The following is an 11,734-nucleotide window of genomic DNA, read 5'->3' on the forward strand; positions in this document are numbered from 1 at the left end:
CTCTCTAAGAAATATTGCTAGAGACCTCTGCAAAATATGGAGTTGAGATTGATGGCCAGATGGAATCAATCCAGTTTAATATCTAAACTATCACAAATACTTGGAAAATCTCTGCTTGCTACTTATTGATTAATGTTAGTGAAACATTTCTTTTGCATGCTCCAGGCAGCCAGAATGTTGTAAATATACTCTGCATATATCGGCTAACCAGCAGTCCAGGACACATAATTTGCACAGAAATCCTAAAATTCAAATGAAAATATGTAATTTTTTTTTTTTTCTCCAAATAATTTATGACCTTTAAATGAGTACTATCCAGGCCAAATGAAATAGACCTTAGACCATAAATGATTGAATGTTTATGGTCTACACTTTTTAGAGTGTACTCAGCCCTTAGCTGAATTGGATTACTGAGGAAGCAAAAGGCATATTACCTTTATTTTTTGGTTCTTTGGGAATACCACTTGCCCCAGAAATCTCACTGAAATTTACCAAAACTGGGGACAGAGACAGGTAATTCAGTAACTAAAATTAAGAATTATTTTATCTATTCTAACCTTTTAAGACAGGCAAACTAGGTAAATGTTGAATTTTTAAGGTACTCCTGAGCACCCTCTGCCAAGAACTTGTTGTCAGGGGTTCTCAGTACACACCAAGACTACATCTCATAGTTAAAGTTAAAAAAAGACTGTACTTAAGAAGTGTCACCCATGTTCCATGGATATGGAATGTAATAAGCTGATTTGCAGTGGAGTTCATTTGCACATAAGTACATAAAACATAAACAACAAAAAAACCCTTGACAAATCTTTTTCATTTTTGTAGAGTAAAATAAATAGTTTTATGAACAGCAGAATCTGTTCGTATGAGCAATTATGTTTTCTTTTACTGAGCTTATAAATACATACATACATACATATATACACACACACATATATAATATATATATAATATAATATATATATATATATATATATATGTATTTGTATACACACAAACACACACACACACACACAGATGTATATATGAAGAAAAGTCTTCGTAAATATCCATTGTACTATCTTGGAATTATTGGCTGGGTAGAATGTTACAGTAGAACACAAAATCATCTTCTTGTCTGAATTACTGTCACCATGGAAAAAATTGGAAAAAATATTATTTTGTGTCAACCAGTTGCACCCCACTGCACACACGGATGTCTCTTAAAGCCATCAAGATAATATCTGAGTATGTAATCATAGCTGGAACAGTAAGGAATCCTCTTTTTCTGCAACAACCAAACAGCACATTGAGCCCACAAAGACATGACCCACATTGTCACTCTCAGCCAAAGCTAGAAACTAGATTTCTTCCTTTATGGCCTTTGTGCTATCATTTTTTTTCCCCAAAAAAATGTGCAGCTGGGAAATTTTGAAGAAAACTCTAGCATACTAAGTAACTTGCATAGCTAAGGCTAAAACAGCAAGCTTTGCAAGAAATTTTGGGCCAGAAACCAAGTAGGCTTAAATTATGTTTAAGAACTATTTCTAGGTGTATACAACAGTCCATCACCAGTTATTTTTCCAAATCTTCTTCCTATGGTACAGATTATGAATGTAATAATTCCTGCTGCATTTACCATACTAAAAAGTTTTAATTGCTTCAACGAAAGTGACTATATGTATTTTATTCAGCATTTATTGTATAATTCTTAAACATACCATATATATATATATAAAATTGTGTTTCTAACTAAAATTCTGCTTCAAGGAAAGCAATGTAGTTTTCTTTTAACATCTTAATTTGCAAGATGCTGAATACTCCAAGCACTCTAAAATATGCAAGGGGTGCTTAGCACAACAGAGGAAGTGCACAGCTCTTGACAGCATCCACTTTTTTACTGTTCCATTAGGAACAACTTTCTGTTACCCCTAATGAACAAAACTACTATATATTTTGATTCTGAATTTGTTTTCTAGTTTATGAAATTTGCCATTTTGATCAGGTTTTGTTTGGGCAAAGAAAAAGCAAACACAGCTGGTAAATATAAGTTGCATTTGCTTTCACCATGTTTTCTTGCTTATGGTTCTAACTTTAATATAAAGTTCTGTTGTTTAGTTCTGCTTTTAAAAGCAAACCAAACATATTCTACACTGCAAGAAATCTGTGGGTAGCTACATGGAACAAATGCATTTGTCCTCTAAGTGGTCATTTTCCATAAAAGCACATTAAAGTACAATTTATCCAGTTTACTAAAACACTGTAATATTTCTGTGTTTAGCATTATGTTCATGGATGGATGACTGTTCTACAACAGAATGTAGTATTTACTGTACTTGCAATTTTCTATACTTCTTGGCCACCAATAACTAAGAAAGATGAACTGTGAACAAGTCTAATAGATTGTGGTCTATTAGTACACTGTAGTTTTATTTTAGAATAAACTGGGTGGAAGCACAGAGAAAGAGCACCACTTTGTTGATTTAAGTGAACTTTTGCAGCCCAGAACCTGGATCTTGTTTGTTCTGGGCATATATGAAGCTGGATGTATTATTTGTTACTTCTGTTTAAATATGGTTCTTGTTAAATTGATTCAGGGCAAGATTTTTGAAACCTCATTGCAAGGAACTTTGCTGTCTGGATAAAAGGAGAGGGGAAAGGAGCAGCACTGGCTTAGGAACAAGACAGGGATCAGAGAATGGTTTGACTATTTTGGTGCAGTTTGTGTTTCTAGGAACGAAATTTCCCATTATAACAGTCGCTTTCAGTGGCTTATTTTGCCATTAACATAGACAGAAAAAATTGTCACTTAAAATTTACATCAAAACATAGACCAGATTCACGGCACCCTTAAAATGATGCATGTAGCATCCTACAGACTACAGTTAGTCTTTGGTAAAATTTCTGACAGACGCAAAATTTGTGCTGGTACATTGCTTGGATTTGATCAGTGTATCTGAGTTGCTAGTAATTGTTGTCTTGCTTTTAATGGATATGTGAGCTTTTAGTTCCAAACAAAGTGGGGAAAGTCATGTGGTTTGATATATTCTGGGATCTCTTCCCAGAGATATCAAGAAACAGAACATTATAGATCAAAGGAAGGAAGCCATTGGATTATGCAAGGTCCATAGTGATGCCCACCCCCAGCTTTCCTAGCAGCTTGTTTCTGAGATGCAGATATTTTGAGCACTAGAAGGGACTCCCCACATGTAGAAGGGGAGTACCTTAGAAAGCTAGTGAATTACACATAGTTTTTAAGAGGACTTTATCTGCATTTTGTCATCATGAAAAACACTATAGTTTTCCACATTTTTTTTTTCTTTTGTGATACAATTATACACTTTTTAGTATCTCATCATGTTTTTCACCACTGTTAAAGGGAAATGGACCAGGCTGGTTGGGCAAGATTTTATAACCTTGTACAAACAGCAAAACTGAAGGTCATACAAAGTAGTGCTACCAAAAGCAACTCACTGAGCAATAGAGAGTCAGTAGTAATTTAATTAGCTGCTTATAGCAGTCATAGCATGAAAAGCCAGCTGTGTAACTGCAGCCTTCACAATTTCCAGCAGAAAAGCAACACCAAAACAACCCCAAATATATTCTTCAGGATTCTCAAGTCTAAGGGCATTTATTTGCCTTTAGTAGCATGAATAGTAACTTCCCCAGAGGTGTTTGCTAATGACTACATATATTTGTTATATTACATATGCTTATGATGTTGGATTTTAAAATAATAAATAGAGATGTGGATGTAATGAAGGCTTTTGGTTGGTATGGAAGTAGAAATCGCAAAATAACTTTGAGTTTTCACCACATGGAAGTGTTTTTGAAAGGTTTTTGAACATAGATATATTCCCCATAGTGGGAAAGTGGGAAGGCAACTGATCATCATTGCAAGAGCTAAACATGGCAGTAACATTCCTCATAGTAAAAGCAGAAATTGAAGCCAGAGGAGACATGGACTGTGGCAGTGCCTCATGGAAATTCCTGGGCAGCCTGAGGTTCCTTCCTGTCTTCACTTCTTAATAGTGCAACCTAAAGAGCCAGAGGATTGTTGTGAGGTGTGCTGCTGTTGTGGGATAAATGGCAATAACAACATCTTGTAGAAGAGAGGGAGTTCAGGGTTTTTTTTTATTCCTCCCAAAACTACCAGCTTGGTTTCTGCTTATTGACAGCAGCAGTCATGTGTGAGCTCCAACCCAGGTCCAAACAGGCTTTGTGCTAAACATATAACTTGGTTTGCTCTTCTCCTTTGGATACTTCTCAGTGGTAAAAATAATATTGCCCCTCACAACCCTGCAGACACCACTGAGAGTACTGGGAGCTGGAACTGTCACTGCCAGCCATGAGAGATTCACAAGTGCACAGCTCATTTTTGGTACTAATTAATTATGTCATGAAAGGGAAATTTATTCTTCCCCCTTCCTTCCAGCCCCCACCTTCCCCAATCCTTGCTAATCTTGCTTTCTGGATAACAGGGGGAAAATGAGGAAGGTGTTTAGCAGTCTCAGTTGTCTCTGCGATTCAAATCACAGAATGAAGCCGGATAGCAAAACAAGTGCAGATCAGGCAAAGACTGCCTGCTCCGCTTGTGTTTTCTCTGCTAGAATCAGTTTCAAATATTAGGTGGATTTTTTTTTTCTGTTGCAATTAACTAAGAAAAATGTTTCAAAGCTGTATAATTAAAAGCCAGCATTTTATTCGATTTTAAAATAGCCTTTATGAAATCTACTCCTGCCACTGGTAATTACAATGTACATCTTAATACACCTCTGCTAGGCCTGAGCTGGAGATAACAGTCCTGTGTGTATTGCATTTGGCTTGTGCATAGAAGGTAAAATCCTTTATCTTATCTCAATCTCCAAACAACCAGCCTCTCTTCCAATTCAGCCCTAATCTTCTTAGTAAATAATACTGATATTTTTCACCATAACAAAAATGGAGCTGCCAGATTCAGACTGATAACACCTCTCATTTACACACCATTCTCTGTCAAAATCTGCCTGATTTTTCTTAATCTCTTTAACTCATCAAAAAATACTTTTTTACATTCAGCCATGGTAAGTTCCTTGCTACCAAATAATATTATTATAAATAAATCTGTTGAATACAGCTGCCTCTTTGGGTAAATACTGGAACTCCCCTCTTTCCTGACTTGTTTCCTTGAAAGATAACAAATTATTTTTGCCGACTTTAATTTTGCTGTAAAATTTGATATTCTAATGAAATTCCCTAAAAGGATTGTTTAACTGAGATCATTCATGCCTAAAAGTATTTTTTTTTTCTTCCACAGGCTGTCATATCAGTTCACTTCTCGAGAATGTTGTCTTTGCACTGCCATCCTTTCCCTTTCAATGGCTTATCTTTAAAACAGAGGAAATATTTGGGTTTTTATAGCTATTAATTATCTCTGTATGATTTCTTAAATGTAAAAAACACTGCTGAGAGAATGGTAGGAAAAAAAGGTGGGTATCTGGACTTCTGCTTACAATGATTAAATGGAAAGAATATACTTACATGTGACAAGCTTGTTTCGGCAGCAACCTAAACTTTAAGTGACACAGAAGGGGACCTGTCCTAACGTGGCAAAAGATCCATGTAAGTAAACATTAACTCAGTCATTTTACTTCAAATCTGCTTTCACCCATTGCTGTGCAGCAGACTACAGAATATACAGCACCAGCAATTTTGGATTTCCTGTATCAGAAAAAACAGACTGAAAATCTATAGCAGAATATGGCTCAGAATTTCCAGATGTTACAGCTGGCAGGAATAGGAATTTGTCTTCTGTAGAGCCTGTGGGCATAAAATGTTAGTTCCTTGGTGGGATATATTGAAAACCATGGCAAAAGGGGCTTTGTTCCACTAACTTTCAGGAGGGTTTTACAGGGCCATTTTTACTCCACTCTTTCTTACTTATTAAAGCTTGCAGAAGTATTTTTCAGAAGCAAGGCTGCACATGTTCATTATGAAGTAATGAGATCCTATTTCAAGGCTTGAAATGTTGCTGACATGCTTCCAAAGTGCTAATTGGGCTGTTTTAATAGGGAAACACTACAACATCACTATCCAGGCCAGAATTATGGAAAAGATGAATCAGATTCTTCAGATGATCTGTCATCTTTGTATCACTCTGAGAGAGGTAAGAGCTTGTAATACCTCAATGAGTATAACAATACTTGTAATAACAGGTACTCAATAACAATGAGTACTTGATACCTTGTAAGGCTGGTGTGGAATGAGGTGTGTAGTTAGCAAGGGATGGGGGACACTGGTCTTGGCAATAGATGACAACTGGCAGGGCTCCAAAACAGGTCCCTGACTGCTGTGGACCACTGCTGTTGCTTCTGTTACTCATTTGGTCACAAAGGTGTGTTGGGGTGCCAGGGTTCCTTAGAAGGAAGCACTATATGAAGCTGAGACAAACAAAAGATAGATCCCTGCCTGATAGGCTGACATTTAGGTCTAAATGTTACATATATGTTCCCTGAAACATGTAAGTAGCTCCTTCCGTCTGACCAGTTGTTAGCACTGACTCCTGGTAATGTACATCACACAGGAGACCCAAAGGGTCAGAGTCTTACTACAGACTTGAAGAAGAAAGTTTACATCCTGGGTGTGAGTTAAGGTACAGGTGTTTACTTTCTAATGACAGCCTCAGTATTTATAGGTATCCCTGACTGAGTTCTTGTTAGGTCTTTATTTTCTCTCTCATTTTGGTTACCCCACTCTAAACATGGTTCTGTTTTGTTTTATCTTGCCTTAGACTGTTTAGCAGGACTGTATTAACACTTACAGTGAGATCTCAGCAGAGATTTTCATAATGGAAATAGTTGTCCTCTATACACCAAAAATACACTTCCTGATGCATTCCTTGTGTGCCCTTTTTTACTGCAGTATCTCACTGCTTGCTCTCAGCTGTAGTGTAACAGATACCAAACCGGGGTCCCCCTCTAGCTCAGTCTTTTCTAACTGATTCCTAATTTTTGTTTTAAGTTTTCAGATGCAGTATCTTTATTTGGGGTAAGTGACTTGCTTCATTATCTTCAAAATACTGCTTCTCATCCCTTTCCTATTACACCTGTCCTTACTGTCATCCAGCCTTTTTCTGCATGATATCCTTTTCTCCTGTGTATTGATAGTGCCAACCTATGCAGTATCGCCACATTGCAAATATTTGTGTCATGATCTTAATTGAAATAAGAAGGAGATCAGACCCAAGACTGATCCATAAAGAACTCCACTGCTAACTGGTAACCCTCATGTTACTTTTCCTTTCAACACTATCTTTTGCTGTCGTTCCTTGAGACAGTCTTTACCTATCTTTCAATTTCTCTGCTAATCCCTATCTTCTCCAGCTTAACAAATAATTTCCCATGTGGCACCATACCATACGTATTACTGAAGTCTAGATAGATGACATTGACTCCTTTTCCTTTGTCTAGAAAATCAGCTATCTTATCAAAGGAAGCTATTAAGCTGGTCTGCCTAGATCTCCCTTCTTTTATTATATATCCTACTGCACTATATCCAATAGTGCACGATATCCAATAGTTTCTTTACCTCCAAGCCTTTATTTATCTGTCCCTTCAAAAACTGTTCTAAAATGCGGTAAACTTTAATGGTTAGGTTAATGAACCAATACTTACCAAAACATTCATTTTTCTCTTTCATTTACTATACTTTCTGTTCTCTGATCATATGGCACTATCTTTTTATGCATCTAGGGTTTGTTCCCACTTTTGACTTGAAAGACAGACTTCTCAAGTTTTTGACTTCAAGAAATTCAAGGTCTAATTCTAATTGAAGTCTCTTAGTTAATCATTCCACATGATCTAAAAACTCAATTGCATTAGTTCTCTCATTACTAGAGAACATTTATTCTGTACTAATAAGTAAAATCTTAGTTGCAACATTTTCCAGAGACCTGTCATTTAATTTAAACTGCATAGTTCATTACCTGTTTTTGTCTTTCATAACCAGTTTTTCATTTGGCCCATAACAGTTTTGATGATGGATGTGTTTTGCATTGAGATGAAGAGGTGTTTTTTTGTTTCATCCTTCATAAGTGACATCAAATGAATCCAGATAACTTCCTAAGAGATATATAGGAGTAGTGAGGGATCTGACTGTGAAGGAAAGGGAGCCTAGAATTCATATGGGATGTTTTCCTAAGGAAACTGAATAAAAATTGAAGTTGGGAGAATATTTTTGAGTTGCTGCTTGCTTCATGCAATTGTTTAAGACTATCCAAAGCCAGGCAGGAATGTAATTTGCTGAACATCCGTTCATGTGTACATTCATTTTTACAGCAGGCAAAAATACACTATGAAGTAGATGACAAAAAACCAAGACTAACACTAAGGTCTCAAATCGCCTTGTTTCTTATTCTGACTCGAAAATCCCACATAAACTATCCTGATTCAAACATAAGTTCAACTAAGTGCTCTTATCTCACTCAGCATTAACAGAGTTTCAAGAGGAATGTCTGCAGAAGGCTGGCCAAAGGGCAGAACAGACAGCACTCCTTGGATAACCTTACACTTGCAAATTCTTATTTTAATTTTTTTTTTAGCTACTCCATTTGCTTGATTTTATTGTTCTCATACTCCCCAGTAAGCTGCTAGTTAAAAACGATGAATCCAGTTTCCCCTCAGCTATGAGTACATCCAGTCAAGGAAATACCATCCAAAATCAAAATTATTGCAACACTTTTTGCTTTTTTAAGCTTCTCAGGACTTCCAGAATTAATTGGTCTGTATTTGATACATGACTGTTTCAATTGTGTGTGTGGACTATTCTACCATGCATTGGTAGTGAGATGATTTATAGAATACCTTAAGCAATTTTTGTTTAGGCCTTAATGTGAAAAAAACTAAAGCACACTCTCAGTACTGACAGAAATGTCGGTGTTCAAAAGTTCATTTCCCATATTTAAGGACCAAATGCTATTCCTGATTACATTTGCCCCATAATTTTAGAGACTCTTCCAAATGTCAAAGAAGACAAGTGACCATGCAGCTTTTGCATATACTTTCCAAACTTTGAAGTTTCTGCTGCATTGCCACTGAGCAGAAACCATCCAAGTTCAAGTGGAATATAGGATTGTTATTTAAAGCTCACAGTCAAATTAGACCCTAGAGACATGATTGTGCAGTTTTATTCTCTCAGTCCCCATGAAGTCGTGTTCTCATATCAAATATGATGTGTTTCAGCTTACCACCTACTGTACAAGTATTCATCTCATTGTTAAAAGATACCAGGCAAAGTGGTGCTTTGTTTATTTTTACACGTGTCAGTTATTTTTAGTGGTAGTGTGAGAGTGACACTACTGCCTTTTCCTGTGAGGCACGGGAACATAAAGTTTACATAATGTTCTTAAACAACAATGAAAGAGCCTCTAGGCTTTTTGTTAAGATCAGGATGGCATTTTTCATTGTGTCTTGCTTTTGAAGAAGGCTATTTTTGCTGTGAAGTGCTTCTCGCTTCTCTTTTACTGTGAAGTGCTGCTCTCTTCTTTTAGGGGAAGTGGGTGCTCTGAGTGTGAGTTTCAGTGATGACCCAAAGGTGCAAATACTGATGAAAAAGAAGAGCCACATCACCGTGAGCTTGGCAGGCAGGGAGCACCAACCCTCACCTGGAAGTCTGCTGCCATCCAGAGCAGTCTGGGACAGAGGGACATCAATGAGCCAAGAGGGATGCCAAAAATTGGTGAGAAGGATTTGTAAGGAACTGCCTCCTTGAAAAGTCTTGGTTCTGCTGAAACCAAATTACATGGCAAACATTCAACTTGGTTTCACCTGAATTTTCTTTTGAAAGAAAGAAAGGAAAAAAATGTCAAAATAATCGATTTTAACATTAATGTGGGTTCATTTTTCATGTGAAATTATTTTTTGCTTTTGTATTACATTTTCTCTAATAAAGTTATTTATTACAGCACAAATTCAAACATTAACTTCAAAATGGGGTATTATGAATGACCTTGAGTGTTCAAATAGTTCTTTGCAAAAAAATTTGAAATATCTGTATTTCAGTCCTAGCACAGAATGAAGCTCTTGTCACCAAAGTTCCTTCTGCGTAGTCTCAGGGTAAGTTTGCAGCTGATTTGGGAAGTAAGGATTGAATTTGGACTTGTCTCTGTGGCTAGCACAGAAGCACTCACATTTCTGAACATGGTTTCTTACATATTCTGTGATTTCTAAAAAGTCTTGATCTATGGTCCTTTAATATCACCAGAAACCTTTTCCCTGGCTGGAGCTTGGACCATAGACACAAAACTTTTGAACACTTGTCTTGGTTTAGAGCAAATTTGGGAGAAAACTTCCAAATGGGTTCCGCACAGAAAGCAAATTCAAGTGGCCCCTTCCCCAACTGGTTCGGGAAAAAAGATTTCCTTGGAGAGAAGGGGAAAAAAATGTTTATTTAACAGAGATTGAGTAATACTAAACAATAAAACCTCTCGCTGTTCAATGAGACGGCAAATCCAGAAAAGTCTTTTTCATGTGGTGTAGCTCAGCTCCCTCAGGTTCTTATCAGTCCCTTCAGGGCTGGAAAGTGCCAAGGCCGAGGCCCTGGTGGGCCACAGGCGTGAGCTCCTGGGGATTGTCTGGGTTTTCAGTCCAGCAGGTTTGAACAGATCCAAGAAAAAAGTGAAGAAAACAGTTCAGGGAACTTCTCTGCCTCTGCTAGCTGAAACCTAGGTAAAAGCAAAGGAGAGCTCTGTCCCGCTGTCTGTCCATGCTGCAGACACCACAGTCCAGGAGCAGGATGCGGGGCAGTCAGTGTTTTTCCTCAACACAAACTGCACACTTCTTCCCCCCCCCCTTCACTCTCAGAGCCAGTCTTAATGGTGCAGAACTTAATATGTAACATAAACCAGAAAACTGGAGATACAAGAATCATAAAGTCATGGCAGGACAACACTTCAGTAGCATCACTATCTCTATTTGTCCATTTCTTTAGTAGGGTGATAGGTGACACACAAGGAACTCAGAAGACATTTGTAGGTAGGCATTACTGGAAGATGAGTTGAGACGACAACCCTTCTGGTCTTTACATTAAATACAAATAAAATTCAGACTTCCTAGGCTCCCTGAGCCATTAAAACAGCATGCAGTTGTGGCTGAAGTACTCCTTCTCCTTTTTTTCTTTTTTTTTTTTTTTTTTTGCAGTGATTTAGCAAAGATGCATTTTACATTAAATTTTACATTTACTTTCTTTCACACCTGTATAATTTATGCTGTTGGGTAGCCAATGTTTTTAAAACAGCATAGCTGTCAATTGCTTGTGTAATGGCACATTTTGTAATACTATCAGATGACATATAACTTGTTAAATTACATTGAAAAAATATTGGAGATAATTGCACTATAATTAAATGACAATAATAATGAGACCAATATTAGCTGCTTCCATCAATTATGTAAGAATTATATATTTTTTAAAAAAACCTTGCCTAGTGGTTGAAAACACATTTCATTCAAACCTCTGATGAGAGTTTTAATATTTATAATGTTAACATTTGAATTCACATTTGGATGTTTATACCATGCCCAGAGAACATCTACATGTAAGAAGTTTGCTAAAGCTCTCTGAGGTTTTTTTTAAAGGCATTTTTTAAATTACTTAGATATTGTGCATTTTTGATCACTCTTTTTGTTTGTTTGATATCTGGGTGATTAACAAGTTGTTAAAAAGATCAGGCCTGATAATCTAATAAAATTGCATCTCGATGTAAATTTTGTGTTGACTG

At 36.8% G+C, this 11,734-nt stretch overlaps 1 long non-coding RNA gene across 1 annotated transcript; it reads left to right on the forward strand.

Moving 5' to 3' along the window:
- The first annotated feature begins 1,046 nt into the window (after positions 1 to 1,046).
- Positions 1,047 to 10,412, forward strand: LOC107201174. The gene is made up of 3 exons (XR_001520064.2): positions 1,047 to 6,124; positions 6,979 to 7,005; positions 9,506 to 10,412. It is a non-coding gene; the product is annotated as an uncharacterized LOC107201174 (long non-coding RNA).
- Positions 10,413 to 11,734: the final 1,322 nt, after the last annotated feature.

This window comes from Parus major, chromosome 3 (assembly GCF_001522545.3).
Source record: "Parus major isolate Abel chromosome 3, Parus_major1.1, whole genome shotgun sequence".
Classification (NCBI taxonomy): domain Eukaryota; kingdom Metazoa; phylum Chordata; class Aves; order Passeriformes; family Paridae; genus Parus; species Parus major.